Source organism: Diadema setosum, chromosome 9 (genome assembly GCF_964275005.1).
Source record: "Diadema setosum chromosome 9, eeDiaSeto1, whole genome shotgun sequence".
NCBI lineage: Eukaryota > Metazoa > Echinodermata > Echinoidea > Diadematoida > Diadematidae > Diadema > Diadema setosum.
The window spans coordinates 21,246,735-21,266,872 of NC_092693.1; the positions used below are offsets into that span (position 1 = coordinate 21,246,735).

General features: G+C 39.0%; 1 protein-coding gene across 1 annotated transcript in view; it reads left to right on the top strand.

Annotated features, from left to right (window-relative positions):
* Window positions 1–344: 344 nt before the first annotated feature.
* Window positions 345–20,138, top strand: part of LOC140233140 (multidrug and toxin extrusion protein 1-like) — a 101,019-nt gene continuing 81,225 nt past the window's right edge. Inside the window, exon 1 of the mRNA XM_072313256.1 lies at window positions 345–445. The gene's annotated coding sequence lies outside the window, so the exon portion shown is untranslated. The remainder of the gene's footprint in view (window positions 446–20,138) is intronic.

Genomic DNA, 20,138 nt, shown 5'->3' on the forward strand with positions numbered 1-20,138 from the left:
CAATAGATCTCCGTTGCCGGAAACAATAGAACAGAATGTGGTGCTCATGTCGTCGCCACTTGCCGCCGCCCCCTTTTTATTTGACGATCGTTTTGTTGGTCCATTGAGGTACACTAGTCATCGGTTGCTTTTCGTGTGCTGGCTTGTATGCGAGGCTGACGAATGATAGCCGGTAAGAGTATCGAAGCGGAGGCCACCGGGACTCTTTCGTTATCGTGTTTTGGGATCGGCGCCGGGGCCGGGGGCGGAGAGGAAATCAGCTGTGAGCATTCATTGGTGTGTAAGTGTGGACGTGTGTCGCTCGGGCGCTGGTTCACGGCGTGTGGAAAGCAGGAGAGAGACTCTTCTTAGGGTTAAATATGTATATTTTTGCCAAACAAATGCTACATTGACAGGCTACATCGACTGTTCTTGAATTCTATCATTGTATGGAGCACCAAGCAAGGTAGGTAACCTTTATTTACTAGTGTATTGTAGGTATGCCAAGTACGAGTAGCTGCCAGGTCCTCTCGTTCATCATAAACAACCGGGAGAGACTGGGGCAGGACGCTCAACAGTATCGTTTGTGGTCAGGGATCAGCTTTTCTGGCGATAAGATGAGCTCGTGCTGGCGTAACCAGCTGCGCCTGCTGCGGCTCTTACACTATTGAGCACCAGTGCGATTTGGGGCTTTTGCTTTGCCTTTGCCTTTGGAATGAGCTGACAAATAATAGATGAATAACGGCCATTTTAATTCCCACATGATCATGACATTGACATGGGTCACGTTCCCAGTATACCGCTAGCCGCTTTTCTTTACACCCACTGTAATCGGTGCATAGTGATGAATTCAGAGCTACCAAGTCTCACGCATTCTGCGTGAGACTCAAGCATTTAGGGTCTGTCCCACGATCTCACGCATGGCACCCATTTTTCTCACGCATCTGGTGAAGTCTGCAATTTGGGCCAAAAGTAAGGAGCATAGATCAAAGGATTAAAGTGATAGTTGCAATTGAAGGTATATTTCCCTTTTGCCTTTCAAAATTAGTAAAAAATAGTCACTTAAGTATGCACCAGATCGCATCATTAAGAGCTAATAATTAAAAAAAAGCTCCCTACCATGGGAGGGGGACACCCTCCTCGTTCGCGTGCGCATGCGCGCGAGCGCCGAGACGCCGAGTCATAAAAATCTCTCATAAAAGTTTTTTGAACTTGGCATCTCTGTGAATTAGGTATTACCCTGGTCACTCCTGGTGGTTAACGATCTCACATCTATGGTGATTTAAGAACAAGGCCATTCAAATGTGTGATAGAAGCGAGCGTTGATCACCAAGCTAATTGAAAAGCTTACAGTAAATAGCATTGAATGCTCTCTTTAGTTTATTGCTGGTGATCTGCTTCTCTGATACAATGAATAGAGTGCGTGCCACAAAGGGATATTGTTATATCAGGCCTGGTAGATTGATTGATCCCCTGAACAGACTGCAGCCACTTTCGTTTCTTTTCTCTGCTCCATAGAGCATGTTATGTACAATGATAAAAAGGCCTGCCAAATGTCCCAAGGGAACATGTGATCACGCAGTGAAAACTTGCCACTCTGTTAATAGCAAGGTACTGTGAAAGTGGAAATCTTTGCGCATTTCACGCGACCAGAAACTAGCGCAAAAATACAAGCACACAAATAATTTTGCTTGCTGTATTAGTGTATGTTCCAGTAGTTGATGTCTTGATTCCGCAGAATTAAAAACCTGCGAAACTCTTCTTACTCAGCCAAGCGTGAAAAATCAGTCGCGTGAAAATATCCACTTTTTCAGTACTATGGAGAAGGATGCAGCACCTTCTAATATTATATTGCCAGTTTGTAAGTTACAGTATTGCTACATGTAAGCTTAACAGCTTTACATAAGGACTACAATATACTTGCCAACTCTACAAATTTGGGCAGTACATTAGAACAATTTTTCTTAAAATTCTTGTTGACTGATTTTGTTGCAAACCTGCCATAAGATAGAATGAAAGTCACAATTCTCCTTCCTTGTGGGTGTGTTGATTCTCTCGAAAACAGCTAAATGTTATGTTCATGCACCAAATCGCATATTTTGATTGGAGTTGAAAAACCAAAAACCTCCACACCATGGGAGGGGGAACATCCACATCCCCCCCCCCCCCCCCCCGGCACTTTGTGTGCACTGGGGGTCAGTCGCTTTGCTCCCCCACAAATTTAGCACTTCAAAATGTTAGCAAGTACTGTACGAGCTGAAATTTTCGCGGTGGTTTTATTTTCGCGAATTTCGCGAATCGCCTCTGAATCGCGAAAATGACAACACGCGAAAATAACAACACGCAAATAAGTAAGTTTAGTTAGACCCTCGCAACCGCGAAATTAAGAACACGCGAAAATATCCTCGAAGTACCAATTCGCGAAAATATCTGTACGCGAAAATTTCAGCTCGTACAGTATACTATTATCTACCTCAATCACTGATCATATCGCCAATCACAGTAATACCAATACGTAGACAGTGGTTGCTAGCATCACAAGCATTTATCGGTCAGTCCGCAGCACGTATGCTAATGAGCCGATCCGGCAAGATTTATTCAGCACTCTCGTTGACGATCTTTGTGTTCGAAAGGTGTCTCGTCGTGCGAGATTTTGCGAGACTTTGATAGGGCTATGGTTTTCACAGTGTAGCGACTTGTACATACATTCGTCATGGCTACAAGTCACGGTAAATTGTTCTCCAGACTTTGATCTTTATTTTAATACTAAATTTGCGTATAACATCGGATCTTATCATGACTATATAATCAGTTGAATTTGCGTAAAGTTTACCTCCTTTTCACGGAAGATTTTGTCGTCTAAAGTTCTTTTTTGGTTCCTGACCGGATTAAGAAACTGTTGTTTCTGATTTTGGCTTTTTCGTAGAGAGGAAACTTAGATGCTCATCATATATTGAAGTCAAGGAGACGCAAGCATGATTTATACTAGTTTTTCCGTTTTGAAATGTCTGTAAAATTCACTCCTAAGCCGGAAGTATGCTCAACACAAAGTGTACAGTGGCGCGAGAGAGCTCTCTCATTGGACAGTGCTTGCGTCCAGCACTTGAACTTGGCTTGAACTACACCCGTGCCAAGAAACCGCAAGTGGCATGAAACCGTTATGTAGCAGCGTAATAACGTAATGCAAGCGCTGAATGCAAGCGCTGTCCAATGAGAGAGCTTACTCTTGAGATTGCACGGTTTCAAGCTGATCAGCACTGATATCGATGTATATTTTACTGGTTCCTGACCGGATTAAGCAACAAATTGTCAAGATATTTACATGGATACAAAGATTTGGAGATGGACTACCAAATAAAGCATTTTCATTGAGACGCAAGGTGAATTTGGTATTTTTTGAACGTCTTGAACGTGTACTGCACGAATTACTTTTTTCATCATTTTTCAAGCTCAAATTACGCTATGATATTTTTCATTTACAATAATTTGAGTAACATGTGACGATAGTTTACATATTTTCCTTGAATTTGATACCAAATTTGTGAACATAAGGTGTATTTTTGTTGCCGAAAGCCCAAGGACAAAATCCCCTTATGCAGCTCATTACGTATGCAAGCCTAGAGCGGGCTTGCATACGAGTTGAATAAATACGAGCGAATTATCGGGTGCTGCGGACTGACTGTTATGCTCTTTTCAGAGTGACTTTGAATATGAAAAAATAATTAAGTTACAAGAATCATCTTAATCTGTCCGTCATGGTAGAAACTGGACCTGGCTCTTCTGTAATATTGAACATTGTGCCCCTTGTTTAAAATCTCGAAAATGATGATAAAATTTGCTTGAAAAGTACACGTATCCCAGTCAGCATGTGTATCACATTCTGCCTTTAAGTGAATAAGCTGATGTATTGTAGATATTCAGTCGTAGCTGTAGATTCGGAGTAGTTTGTACATGTGTGTGTGTGTGTGTGGGGGGGGGGGGGGGGGGGATAGCATCCGGTATGGATTGGTGATGGAGTCAGTGTGGGGGGGGGGGGGGGGGGATAGCATCTGACATGGAATTGTGCTGGGGTCAAAGAGGTCAATGATTGTTCGAGTGTTATTCTTTTAAACAATTAACAAGTTGAAATTTACCTTTGAGGAAAGAAACACTATCAGTTGACCACACTTGTTGATTTGGTAGCTGAAAGCAGGTTCCAAATTCTAGTCTTCCTACATAGAGGGTCTTAATAATATGATGTAGGCCTACTTTTTTTTTTTCAACCAGCAGTTAGACAATTAAAAGGGACTTAACCTATTTTTATTTCGGTAAATGTCTACACTGCGTCGAAATACAATGGTATGATTCCTGTGCTCTTTTCATCGGCGTGTGTGCAGTATGGCCATCTTATCTGGAGTCATACTTACTTAGTACTTCATAGAGTGCCGTGTCATTCATCAGCAAAGAGATTTTATCACTTGTCACACTATCGATAACGCGATAAATACAATCAGATCTACAGATCTACAATTGGTTCAAGGGCATCTCAGCTGACACATGCACAATATGGGTTCTATGCTATGTAATATCAAGGAGGTATGAGGATACCTCCTTGGTAATATGAAGCCTGGAGGCAGTAACATAAACTTGTGCTACAGAACAAACATACTTAATTAAACACTTCATATTTTATACATCATGTTCTGACAAAAGATGTTTATTGACAAACTGGAAAACTTGCCTGAGGCTTGCAAAAATATATGGCAACAACTCATGCATGCAAATGCAATTCCAAGCATTTTGTGCATTAATTTATTAAAAATGATCACAATGATAATTTTTTCATGTTCACACAGACGAATTAATGTTGTTGTTGTTGTTTTTTTTTTTTGCAGTGTATTGCAAAACTGGATCTTTAAAAACATTATTTGAGATGAGTGTAAAAGTGGCTATTGTTTTTTGGAATTAGCCATGTTTAGGTTCTGTAACCATAGAGACAAATGAGAATATGGTATTGAAAAAAAAAAGAAAGTCCATGCAAACTTGCAATAATTAACAGTTAAAAATCGCCAATCAGTAAATCTTGCAGGCTCCTCTGTCAAAAAGTACCCTCAACATTACCCCCTCCAAAAATAAAAAAGAAAGAAAATCACATTCAAAGCGTGATTTTTCTAACTTTATGTGAAGTTTGCTGTCATGCTTTTCAATGTAAACCTTCTCTCCAGAAAGCTTGTTATTGTAGCACATTATTTCCATGTAATGTTTTCCAGTCCATTGTTTCCCTCTGTGTCACACAAAATATGTACCAGGTACATGTAGTTAGCTGGTAAGGCTTTTGTTCATTCATTTTGTGTGCAATGGCAAAATCTAACTTATTTTTTTCCAAATAAAGTAGTGTTGGTGTAATTTCCCCAAACTTGGCCATAAGATAAGCAATGAGACTCAGGTTGAGCAACGGCTCACAGTCCAACCCTGATGCCATCATGACGCAATAGGGTTCAACTGAATTGCATAATTCTTGTTCCTTAACAAATTAAAGTTTCAGGATGTTTGTGCCAATGATGTAACAAAATTAATTGAGCAGTTTCTGTGATAATTGAGTGATATTTGTCTGTCTTTTCAGGCTTCTACACTTGGTTCTCACTCAAGGGAGTAGTGCAGCAATTGAATTGGGCATTAGTTAGTGGCATAATTGAAGTCTCCACTGAAGTCCAAATGAAAATGAAAGTATGTGCAGAATATGTGACAAGCTCCACCTAAATCAAAAATTTCAGGCACATGTATGCCAGTGAAGGGCTTGGGTTCAAACATTCCAAGGCTAGCAAATGACTCATATCATGACACAGAACAACACACAAGTTGATGTGCTGAGAACTCCAAGCTTACTCCCATGCAGCTAATTTTTAATGGTCACTTTTCTTATCATGGACTTACATGTCATTCAAATTACTGATTGGTATAATAAATATTCATGTGGTGAGTTATCCTTACCAAACATTCTGATGTATGCAACCAAAAAAACAACAACAAACAAACCAAATACAAATGTAAATAAATGAAATAGATACATAAAATAATGACTGGTCCTCAAATGCTGTATTCATTATGCAGTTAAGGTTGTGTAAGCTGGGTGAGTTTTGTAGATATTTGGTATTATGCAGACCAACTTTGAACAGCCAATAATTGTACCTTCCAGCGTGACAAAATTGACGAAATGATCAGATGAGTTCATTTAAGTTTATTGTACATACACAATAGTCAGTAGAATGAAAGTTTGTTTATTATAATGTCTTATGGGTATAACTTGTTTGGGTTTAATTCTTTGATTATTTCTTCAAGTCTCGCCAAGCATTTAGATAACAGAGTTATTCATAGAAGATTTCAGAGAGGTCGTAATTTATTGTATTCCTATATATTGCGCTTCTACTGTATATTCTAACATGGTTCATCTTCATTTGTATATATTGGAAAAAGGGAAATGAAATACCAGTATATTTGGCATTTTATCGTTGTACCCTAGATGTGTGTTTGTGTGTGTGTGTGTGTGTATGTGTGTTGTATGTACATGTATGCATATGTGCATTTCATTAATCATTGGAAATGGGGTTAAGGAGGAGTACATTTTACATATTGGGAGAAAATCAGAATGTATACTGGTAGTCAGAGCTGACTATTGAAAACAGCTTTGTCTCCAGAAGGACCACCTTTTGTTTGGTGACTCAATCATAGCTCACTGCTGAAAGGGTCAGCTGCATTTGTTTACTATAACTCATGGGTGCATTCGTGTTTAGGTAGTGCTATGTGCATCTATGCCTTCTTAACCCTATGTATTTTTTTAACCTTCAACCCTAGAAAGTCCAAAAATATAAGAAAATTATATTTAACAAAAACACTTGTAAGTCAAGGGCTTGATTAAACACAATCTTTAGAATAAACAGCACTTGTTGATTCAAACACTTAAAGACAATGAAGTTACAAACTTGGTTCAGTCAAGTGTTGGTGTTGCATTGCATTGGGTCTTCTTCACATAAGTGTTGGAAAGTTGCTGAAATGAAGTGAAAGTGCCTTGCATCACCAAACAGTTATTATTTTTAGGCTTCTGTATGGCCGACTTCATGGGTTTGAAGTGGGGGGGGGGGGGGGAGTGAAGAAAAAAGATGGCGTCAAAACTTTTTGCATGCCCAATTAATACATTGTAGAACAAACATTTTTTCTCATAGTTTTAAAACACTTGCTCGACTTTGATTTTCACTCGCCCGGCGGGCAATCGGGCAAGTGCCTTTGTAGCACCTTAGCTCAAGTAGAGCTGTAATCCATAGATTTTTCTTTTCTGGAATCCCTCATAATTCTAAAGCAACTTTTGGATCTGTAGTTGCTGTTTCATGAAGATGACATGACTTTTGTGATCTGTAAATCAGTTGCAATGCGAAGAGATCTTATTCGCAAAGAAATCTGCTTGCAATGTAAAGGAAGTGAATCCATTTTGTTGCTGATGTGTAAGTTTGCTTTTGTAAAACAGTTTTCTGCTTTTCTTATTTATTTCTGTTGCAGAGGATTTGAGATAGACTTTTGGTCTATGTCATTGTTTTCTGTGAAGGAAAACACAATCAGGTCTGTGTTTATTCTGTCTCATAGAGACAGAACATCTATAGACTCCCTCATCTTGTGAGCTGCAGTAGGCTCCTTCATCACATAAGGGCCATTGTGAAAAGAGGCAGTGTAGGGGGTGAGATGTCTCTCTCATAGACAATCATGAGACCCTCCAGTGTTCTGAAGTGGGATAGGTTTGATGGACACATAATGTCAGATGCTCAGGGATCAATCCCCAGATTTTGTGTGGAGGTGCCACATTGGGTGCAGTGGATGTCAAATGATCTACAATAGAGATGAGAACAGTGATGGGATTGAAGCCCAGTCACTCTTTGTCTCTTATCATCATGTGTCAATATAGAGGGTAGGGTAAAATATCGTCAACTAGCATTCGAAGCTTGAGTCTGCCTTCTATTCCTTCATCTTTGTACCATAAGCTTTTGTATAATGTCTATATCATAAAGAGTTTGAATGCAAATACAGATATACATCATTTTCATTTCTTTTTTAAGTGAGGCTGTCATCATCAATAGGGAAAAAATAAAATCTTTTCAATGATACTGCACTCCTTCAATAATAAGAAATAGTTTTAATATAATGATTTATAAGCTTATCACATATTATTTAGTAATTCTCTGTTTTTCAGCAGTTTTAGTGTACATGTACTCATAAGTTGGGAAATTTCTGCTTGTCATTTTTTTTTCTCCAATGGACTTTCACCTCCCAAATCATTGTCTCTCCCCGGTATGTCATGCTGTAGAGTAGGAAATGAGAATTCCCAGGGGATTATGTGAAATCTGTAAAAACATAGACTTTATCTTTAAAGCTGCATACTTTGTGAAGATGAATTACAGCCAGTCACACTGAGTGGTAATGAAATTTTGTGATGTTAGAGTTGCGAATTCATGGGGAAAGTTTGCTCAGACTTTGTTTCACAAAAACGACCTAAAATGTTGACAAAAAAAAAAAAAAAAAAGACAAAAAAAAGAGCACACCAAAACAGTTCCAGTAGGTTGCGATAAACAATACTGGAATGCCGAAGAAACTTGAGACTTCCATGTACACTAGTCCAGCACGTATGGCTTTTTTTCTTATTTTTGTTCCCTCTTTTTTGTTCTAATTGAAATAAAGAGAATGGTTGGATATTTCTCAAATTGCATGTTATTGAATGGTATTGAGTTGGGTGTTTTGGAAGTCATCCTTGACGAGTACTGTACATGTGTATGTCATGGATCTTGGTACCGGTATTCTGAGTTCAGATGCAGACATATGAAATGAGAACAGCAAGATGAAAATCAAGGCAGGTGCAATGTAGAATTTGGAATATTCATAATCAAAGTAAAATGAATTTGTCCTAATATAAGGTGGGACCCACCTTTTATTAGAACCATTTTGTTTTTTGATATTTTAGCCATTTTTAAACTAAATTTGATCAAATAAACTTTAAATTCCTTTTAGATCCTCATCCCAACCAGAACTATGCCATCCATTTAAACCAGTAGCAAAATCATCTCACACTGATCAAAGCTAGAATTCAGTGATATTTCATATCTGAGATACAGTCTTCAGACTGTATGACAAGATCACTCCCAAATCAATAGGGAAATGTCACAGTTCATCCGCATTACCTGTCTGCACTCGCCGTTAAAGGGAATCTTCAGTGTATGCATCTACAACCTAGCCTTCATATTGAATGTAAACACATACCTTTATACACTCAATATGGTGCTGTTGTAATAATGACTGAACTGGCGAATGAGCTAACACTACCATGGTATTTGCACTTGAATGTCACAAGCATTTCATCCAATAAGGTTGACCTACAAACATCATAGATGGTAATGAGATAAAACACCCTCCTCCCCCCCCCCCCCCCATGCTCTTGACGGAAAACTTCTTTAGTATGCAATGATGCCAGGTTAGTATACTGTATACGCCATATATTTCGCGAGTCTAAATTTTCGCGAATCGGGAATTTCCCGACGATTTCGCGAGTGGTTGAATTCGCGATCGTGGAGTCTTGAACTGAACGGAGAAATGTACACGCGTACGTCACATCCACATCGGGATCAGAGTCAATATTTTTGCGTGTCTTTAATTTTGCGAATAGCACCTGACTCGCGAAATTCGCGAAAATAAAAACCTCACGAAATATTTGGCGTATACAGAGTATAGGCCCTACAATGTAGTTAGAGCAGTTAGTGTGATTAATTTCTACCTTCGTCTTCACTCACTTTTTTCTGTCTAGAGATGAAATCTCTTGTTACATAGCAAATCTTCCCCTTCACACTTAATTCTGTGAGATAATTGTCTCAAGGATGTGTGTTCTATTCTCTCTTTGTAATGTGCGACATTATCTTCCTTAGCAAAGCGTGTCTTATCTGCCTTTTCACCCACCATAGACTGTCACCGGAGCGATGCTACTTTGTACTTCTTTGCACTTTGTGAGGAGCACCGAGGCTGTGCAACAAAAGTGGGAACATTTATCGCCCAAAAAACTAAAAGCCCTTGCTTGTAAAACAGCTGACGATGGCCTTTGTGCTCTTTTTAAGCTCAGATGTATACAGTGACACACGTTACATAGTGTATGTCACTCGGTAAAGCCTTTGCTTTCTCTATAGTCCCATCTGCGGTATGCCATTACTGCTAGCCTAGCAGGATGGTAGGGATAATTCAATTTACTTCAAATCTTATTGTGCGAGGTACAATTCCTTGAATTATCCATCTCTATCTGTGAAATTTGTGGCCGCACTTGTGTGTCAGATCTGCAGGATTATGTTATGTAGCAAAATCTGGGAAGCCTTGCCACAGCTTTAAGTCTATGGATTAGAGTTGGTTTGATGTGGTTTAAACAGTGTGGAGTATTGCCCATGAGAGAAAAAGAAGAAAAAGAGAAGATCACCCCAAATTATTTTGTTGAAGCTAAAACTTCATATTTCTTTGAAATGCAACCTGTTTGTGGAAGATGAGAGGAGTTTTTGTGCTGCCAGTGATTGCCCTTTTTATGCCAGCATTAACATGTCCCTGCAGTTAGAAGGTAAATCCAGCTTAAAAACTGGTAAATGCAGAAGATCAGAGCCAATTAGACACAGACTGTTCAAATCCAGTGCTATCTGAAGGACCCTGTTCCACTGGGATTGGCCTGTGTCATTTTTTTTTTCTATTGTTGCATTAAGTTGGCAGAGTTGTAGGCCTATGTCAAGAAAATACATTCTGTTGAATGGAAATGGGGACTGGAATCCGTACTGTTGAAGTGCCACATTTTTGCTGACATGGTACATTTGTATGTAAAGAGTCAGTTTGGGCCAATTTATCTACATCCTGTTGCATTCTCAGTTAGATGTTCAAGACGTGACCAAATGAAAATTAACAAGGTCTTTTAAAAATGTTTGCATCTTTAGTCGCTGAAATTAAAGCTTTGCTTGGAGGCTTGTAGTTGTTTGCACAAGAAACAAGAAATTTTATTCAATGACTTGAAGGTGACAGTGGTAACAGCACCACACTCCAGCATAAAACTTGAAAAAAAAAAGTACACCCACTGTATTTTCTTGATATTGTAAGCATGGAACATGTCACTGAGCTCTGCTGAACAGATGTGAAAGTGTGAATACTTTTGAGATACTTAAGTATACAGAAAGACTCATTTGTGAATTCATAAACAGGACAAGTGCACTTCTACTGGCCTCGTATGAAAATTATGCAAAAATTCCTTGTTGTTACAGTGTATCATGACATGGACTTGGTAATAATTTTAAACCCAATCCGAAATAGTCTTTAATTTTTTTTTTCTTTCTTTTTTTTTTGGGGAGGGGGGGGGGGGGGGGTGTCTCAACATAATATATCTCATGCTGAACAAAGTAGTTATCATTTTATAAACAAAGTTCAACATGATAAGGATTCATATGATATACATGTACATGTTGTATTATCAAGTCCGCTTGCATATAACAATGTGCAGTATGTATAACCTTGTATGATGAGTTTAACTTAAATGTTGTACAGGCTCTACACTACCTCCGAAGCAATCTTCATTTTCCTTTGTCTGAGATATGTTTGTTCCTGTGTCTATGTCTATTGACTTGTGCTCTACTCATACATTGATGAGACCTGGGGCTCGCAAAGAGAAGAACCTTACGCTATGGGAAGGTGGATTCAAGAACTGACAACAGTTTTCTTGGAGAAAAAAAAATTAAGTTTTGTGCTATGGTGAAGAATGCCCCTGTGATAACCCATCATATCATTTCAATGATATTTATTTTCCTCTTAAAATGGGGTGAAGTTTGCTATTCTGAACGTTTGTTGATCTGATAATGAATGGTTTGTTATTCTGAAGGTCTGTTATTGTGAAACACACAAATTTCCTTTACTTCTACAGATGTTTGTTAATCCGGAAATGAAAAAGGGTCTGTTAGTCTTTAATCTGAAAATATGGGGTATTTCTTTTTTCTGAAGGTTCATTATTTGTTTTAATCCAAAAATGAAATTAGGTTTGTAAATCTGGAATTTTCAGATTACCAGTATTGAAACTCAGGAATAGCTGACTTTATTCCATTGTCCTACTGACAAACCTTATTTCATTTTTTGAATTGACAGACCTTTGGAATAATGAACCTTTTTTCAAATTATCATGAGGGTTTCTAACCAAAAATCAAGATGAACAGATTCTTGCATTGCTCTGCAGATCAAGATAGTCAGTGATTATTATTATCATTATTATCATCATTGTGTGTGTGTACATAAATGTGTATGAACGTCCATCTACACACCAGAATTTGAAAACTTTTGATTACTCAGACATGAGTGAATGGTGCTACCATTTGGCTCTTTGCAGTGAGAAAAACGACTTAAAGGTCACAGTTTGGAATACAAATTGCACCTGATGTGATGGTTATAGGCCTATGTAAACTGAGTTAGAAACTGGGATTCAAGTTCACTCATGGTAAAAATATACAGTGTATGTCTGTAGATAAAGTTCAGTTGCTGGTCACTGAAACAGTTTCTAAAACTAAAAGGAACCTGCACTGATCATGTAAAGGGCATCAGCTGGATGGTGGAAATGAAATTTTTAAAGTTCATGTGTCCCTTTTCCAACCCTAACTATTAGACTCCTTTCATAAGTTGGTGTACTGTAGAGGTAGGTAATTCAGACCTTTGCACAGAATGATTAAACTGTAAACTTTTTTTTTGTGATGCAGGGGGAAACAATATAGATTCCCAGTGACTTTTTTCCACTGCTGAAAAATTTCCAATCATTATTTTTGGTACAAAAGGGGAGTGTATTTTCAAGCAGCATGGGGTTACTTTTCACATCTATCTTAAAAATCTGTAAGATGTATTCTTACTTGTAAGATTTCATTGACGATATTTGGAGACATTATTCTTCAACCATGCAAAATTTTGTGGTGTTTGCAAAAGGGATTACCGTGACTTTTAAAGGACAAGTACACCCTGAAATAGTGTGGATTGAGTGAATGCGCTCAATATTAGAGCATGATAATGAAAATCTGAAAAAAAGCAGACAATCTGTTAAAAAATTATGAATTCTTAAAGTTTCTGTGCAGCATTCGCTGGATGAAAAGGCTACTACAGTATGTAATGTCACATATACTGATGTGCAATGATATAAAAAAAATGCGAAGAGAATTCAACAAAATTCAATTTTTTGATGAAGAGCACACATTTCCTCGACTTCATACTGACACACATTGAGGGTAGTATTGTTCCCCCTATTTTCTGAAAGAGGTAAATCAAGCTCTCTTTCATTTTGCTAGAAATATGAAAATATGTTGAATATGTTTTATTTTGAGCATGTTGCTACTCGTGAGGATGTTGCATAGTTGCTGGCTTTAGAGTATGTTGCACAAGAATTTGAGTATGTTGCAATAACATGCTCAAACTCCTCCGTGGACCACCCTGCATATATGTTGATGAACCTGTCGCTTTAATAGGGCAAAGTTTTATCTTTGAAACATATGAGCTTATCAATGACAGGAAGAGGGGAGGAAGTTATTTGAGAGGGCACCGCACGATTGACTGTCCCTACAGCCTGGAAACAACCCACGGCCATTGTCTGCTTTTGGTGTTTTTCCTACGTTGCCTCTTCCTTGCACAAATCGGTGGTGACAGTGAACCACATGCTCAAGGCATTGTTAATTTCGTGCAATTACAGAGAGAGGAGTCAAGGGGGGAGGGGGGAGAGGGGAGAGGGAGGGTCCATGTCAGAATTGGAATAGAATGTATTCATTGAATGTGTCTCTGTGTGTGCATGCTAATGTGTGTGTGTATGTGTGTGTTTGTTTGTCTGTTAGGAAGAAATACAACACAAGAGAGGGAGAGATTAATAGAAAAAGAGAAAGAAATACTTCTGGGAACAATAAAAAACATATGAAGAGACAAGGAGAATGATGAGAGAGAGAGAAAAAAAAAACATTATGTATATAGTACATGATCACTAACATGCTCATCCAAATTAATTATCTGATTCTGTTACAATTCATTGCTGTCACACTGTCAGCCTTTCAAGAACGCCTGAACAGTGTCTGGACAGGGAGGTGAGTTGTCTCACCTCCCTGGCCTGGATCAGCTAGCATTGGTAATTTAATCAAGTATTCTGTCTGAAATGACTGAAATTGAAGTTTTTGCAATCATATGCTAGTGCATCAATTCAGAGCAATTACAGTATCACAGAATGTCATTTTGTTGAGTTCTCAGTTGGCTTTATTGAAACACCATCTTTGCTGGAAATCTATCAGTATTTTTTTTGTGTGTGTTAAAATGACTTAGTGTTGTGTCAATTCTATAATATCTGAAAGTGTTTGGTATCGTTCCTGTAAAGAAGGCATGGTCACTACTAGCTCTGAAACTCTGTTCAAGGACAACTGTTGAAGGGCAAAATTGCAAGATGTGTCCATATTCTGAAGTGCATATCATGAGATTGGGAACACAAGTTGAGGTTTCACACAAGAAGGCAAGTGAGAATTCAGTATGTTCACTTCTTATACTTGATGTGCTTCCACTAGGAAAATTGATGTCCAAAATGTAGTGAGGTTTGATGGTCATTGCAAAACCTTTACACAGAAATCGAGCACTGCAAGGCAATTGACTGATAAAGTGTTTTGCTTGTCAAACTGTGTTTTATTCCAGCATGGACTCGAGGGTCCATGATATATATATATATATATATATATATATATATATATATATATATATATATATATATATATATATATATATATATATATATATATATATATATATATCCCTAGTTGGCACCTTAGGGAGACATATTGTGTCACATAAAGTGTCTTCATTAGGGAGACAACTGGTCATTAAGGAGACAATTTTCGTGTCTCCATTGCGTAAATTGCCATTGAACATGTATTTTAAAATTTGCATATAAAACAAATGGAAATGTCTTCCAAATGACCCATCTAGGAGTATATATATATATATATATATATATGTGTGTGTGTGTGTGTGTGACCCGCTACAACAAAAGGATCCTAAAGTCGCTGACGGGCGAGCCAAACATGGCCCAGAAAAATGCTATTTTCAGGCCTTTCCTTTGATCATTTAGCTTCGAAATTTCGGCAGAAGATAGAAGATACATTAGACTACAAAATCATGTTAAAAACAGAAATCCGAACGTTTTGACAGATTTTGGTGATCTGACTTCAAACTTGATTTTCTCGGCTCACCCGTCAGCGACTTCAGGATCCTTTTGTTGTAGCGGGTCACATGTATGTATATATATATATCTCAACAGACATGGATGAGATGAAGTGGTTTCTGTGGAGACATAGCTGTTGAGATAATGAGATCTGATTGGTTTGTTTTGTCTGCGGTTTATTTCCTCTTCAGTGATTATGGCACCAGTTGATAGATGGGCCCTACATTCATACTGAGGCTTATCATTTATGATAGCTATTATCGTTATCTTAAAAAGATTATCCTTTAAACTACGACTAGCATTTACATGACATCTTATTCAAATTTAACATTTGAACGAGAGTCCCATCCGATTGAACCACAGAACCGGAAGAATTATATACATGCTGGCAGCACAAGCGATAACCCTGGTTATGTGACAAAACATTGTACTGCACATGTGTGTATTGTTTACATTCTGGACATTCGCATAGAAGCTGAGGTAGGGGGAATGGGGTTCATGGAGAGGCCACACTACAATAATCGTAACTCTTGAGTTAGTTGATTACCTGGTATCGTGTCCACACAACTAGATATTGGCAAGTGGGAACCCCCTTGGCTTGTGGATAGAGGGTAAACCATGAGAAATCTTGCAGTATTAGTCTTTGATCTTAAAGATTCACATTTCAGTCGGGTCCGTATACATGGGGCTAAACTGCCAACTAATCATCACAGTTTAGATATTTGAATTAATCTTAAAGATTGGCAATGTCATGTGAATCTAACTATTGAGAGACTCTTAACTTTGCAGTATCTTTATCTTGTGCTTAGTCTAGCCAACTCAGATAAAAGAGACAAGAAAAAATATAATACATCAGCTCTCTAATCTTGCCCCCCCCCCCCAATGACAACTTTAAGTACTGCAATTTGACATTGCAATTCCTGACAACCTGGTTTTACATAACCAAGGAGGTACTAGGCGTAGTACCTCATTGGGTAATTAACAAGGTGGATGTTGCAGTGGAATGGTATGGACTTGTTCCAATGGAAAGTGAAAGTGTAGAATTTCAATCTAAATCCCTCCCACTTGCCATTGCTTGTTCATATTGTAGGAATTTTGGCTTAGGGGCAGGACAAGTTTAAACAAGAAACAGACAGAACTAGGAAAGCACTCTGAGAGCGCAGACCTCCGCCAAGCAGCTACTTTCCACCGATGATCTTGCTCTTCCCAAAGAGATTTTTCTCCTCTCCACCCCTGGGGAAAGCTCTTTGGGCTCTACCATAGAGAGCACTGATATCCACCCATAGGTATACATGCTGAAAAATCGCCCGATTTCCCAATATAGAAGCCTTTGTTATGTCATAAACCCTCAGCTGCACGGCGCGCGCCTCGCCCGAGCAGAAACTAGAGCATGCACTTTAGTGTGGGTTTGAAAACCTCAAAAATGCGCAGCTTGAACTCCCAAGTTCATTGACCCTACCTGTCAAAATGTCAAAAATCCTTCATAAATTCCCCAAAAATTCTCGGATCACTACCAAAATTCAATCATTTGTTACTTGTGTCATTCTCAACCTTTCCTGTTAGTTTCATCCAAATCCATCAATTACTTTTTGAGTTATTTTGCACACGGACAAACAAACTAACTAACAAACAATTAACAAACCAACGGGAACGAAAACGTAACCTACTCCCTTGGTGGAGGTAATAAATGTAGACTGGCAGATACAATGACTACTTCATCTTTCGCCTCAGCTCCAGAGGGCACTGGGGCCATTATTGACTTGAATGTATTTCTATATGAACAAGTGTGTAAAACCGTCTGCATCATTTTCCTGAAATCTGTTAACGTGGAGGGGTTTCGTACAAATTGCAGAAGAAGTCATTAGTAACCCTCTTTTCCGAGAAAAATTTTCGAACATGTTTTCAGAGACAGAGTGTTCAGATATTGGGAGACAAAATCATGCTAAGCCTCACCTCTCTTTTTTTGTGTCTGTTTTTAGCGGTCAAATGTTAAGACTTCAAATGCACACCCAAAACCAAGCAAAACTTGACTGGAAACCACCTCTAATATGCTTGGAGAAGCATTTGGGAGGAATACGATTTTAAAGGACAAGTTCACCTTCATTAACATAAGGATTGAGAGAATGTAGCAATATTAGTAGAACACATCATTGAAAGTTTGAGGAAAATTGGACAATCCGTTCAAAAGTTATGAATTTTTGAAGTTTTTGTGCAGTCACCGCTGGATGAGAAGACTACTGCAGTGTATGATGTCACATGCGTACAACAATATAAGGAAAATATAAAGAGAATTTCACAAAATTTCATCTTTTGAAAAAAGTACACATTCCCTTGACTTGTTACCGACATATGTTATGGGTAATATTATTCCCATTGCCTTTAGAAAAAGGCAAGTCAAGTGCTCTTTTATGCGAAAAAAGTGAAAATATGTTGAATTTTCTTTACATTTTCTTTATACTGTTGTACTCATATGACATCACGAGCCTTAGTAGTCTCCTCATCCAGCGGTTCCAACACAAAAATGTTTAAGATTCATAACTTTTGCATCGATTGTCCAATTCTCCTCAAACTTTCACTGGTGTGTTCTACTAATATTGCTGCATTCTCTCAATCCTTATGTTAATGAAGGTGAACTTGTCCTTTAAGTTGCATTCACAAAAACTCTTGTGAGTGGTACATGTGAAACTTGTTTCCTCAGTTGTTTGCGCACAAGTTCCCTGGTAATCTGAAATGGCTTGTGGGAAAATTTCTGAAATCTGATGAGATTGGATGTGTACAATTGTATTCGATACCAGTAGTCTGTGCGGGGTCATCCCACAAGACCGACACCCATGAGTCATACAGCCCAGTTCGACATTGAAAAAAGGTCCATGAATCATGCAGCCCAAGAGTCATACAGCCCATGAGATTGGCATTATAGGCAAATAAGCCCCAATCAGTCCAACACTAGGCAAAACAAGGCCCATGGGTTCAACACTAAGCAAAAAAGGTCCACAAGTTCAACGCTAGATAAAAATGGCCCACGAGTTCGACATGACATCACATTTTATGTGTCGGTCTCTTGGGCCTTGCTTGCATAGTGTCGAACTCATGGACCTTTCTTGCTAGTGTCAGACTCATGGGCCTCATTTGTGTAGTGTCGAACTCATGGGCTGTATGATTTGTGGGTGTTGAACTTGTGACATGCACCCGTCTTTAAAGACAGTGTGAAGGGAGCAACTCTTTCTGGGCACTTCCCTTCTTCCTGAAGTCTCCTCTTTTGATGCTACTTGTACCATTCTGTGCTGTTCCAGAAATTGGCACTACATGCTCTGTTTGGATAGTGTTTTGAGAAGGAAAGGGGGCATGAACTCCTTAGACTTTGATCAGTAGCATTGCTTGTAAACTTCCCCTCAAGGCAATATGATGGAGGAGGTACTACAGTCGCCGAGCACCTCCTTGATATGACAATGGGAAGTACTTTCAGTTTGTCTGTTTTTTGTGTTTTTTTTTTTTTTCATGTCTCAGCCTCAAAGGGTGCCAGAGGCAGTAGGATTTCACATTTCCCATCTCAAATCTCATTATCGTGATGCAAGGAAAAATGCTGAATCAGTTTACTTGATACCTGGTCCAGGTAAGTATGCTAAAAAAAGGGTTAATTTGGCAAAATCCCTTAGGGGTAAACATGTAGGATCATTGAACTTTAGTAGCAAAGCATGGCATATTTTGTCTGGGATGGTTCATGCTGATTGCTGGATTGGTGTGGTCTAAGAGCGTGTTTCTACTGAGAGCACCTCACATCCCTGGCATGGCCACGAATTTTGTCCAACGCAGCACCTCGTATTTTACGACCACTCGAGCTGTTTCTACTGAGCGATAAAATACGAGGTGATGCAAAGGTGACGTGCAAATGCGGCGATTCCGGAAGTCAGGTATTTTTAAGTCACAGATTGGGTCACGCGCGCACTGCCTGTTAATACGATCCGAACCCTGCCTGCTTTGCTACTGCATCGGCTATTTTTTGATAAGCCATTTCTCTTCATCTCCCCATCCAATATACACCGAACTAACATACTGGTATCCTGCCACTGACTGATGAGAAATCTTTGGAGATCGAGGGTCCAGTTGAGATTTTCTCAAGGCTGCGACATACTAATGTGGTACTCTCGCGATTCCAGACAATATAAAATGAAATTACACGGTGTAAAATCAAAGTAAGTGATGAGGGCTTAGTGATGCAGTAAGTTAGGCTGTTAATCACGCGAACAATAGACGATGAATGCCACGATTCACGTGTAACGTAACATATAGGGCCTATAACACGTACAAAAGCGAGTTGGTACAAACAAAGCATGATGCGAAGACTGTCGCTGTGTGTACACACGTATTTTGTACACATGTGTCAAAGGAGTGTGTGCGATGAACCGATTGAAAAGCGCGGGGAGAAATTCTAGACGTGCGGTCCGATACACCACAAATTTTGCTACCCGGTGTGTTTCTACTGAGAATCGTCCATCGCGTCAACACGCATCGACCACCTCAATAGGTGGACGACGGAGCACCTCGCATCACCCGGCATCGGCCACTACCCGATCTGTTTCTACTGAGGAAAAATTCGAGGTGTCACCACGCATCCGCCGGTATCGGCTGGCATCGGCCGGTATCACCACACATCGGCTGGCATCACCTCAAATTTTCGTCGCTCAGTAGAAACACGCTCTAAGACAGGATCTTTGATAACTTTTTAATAGCCATGTGAGATTACTTTAAAAGAATGAGTCAGTTGTGCAGGCAGGTAGTAAAGACAAACTCTAGCCATTGCATTTATATGTGATTATTGAGTGTCTGGTCATCATGTTTGACATAATCTAGTCAGGAACCTTCAAGTACAGGTAATGAAGAAAGGGTACTGGTATATCTTTACCAAGTGATGCAGATATCC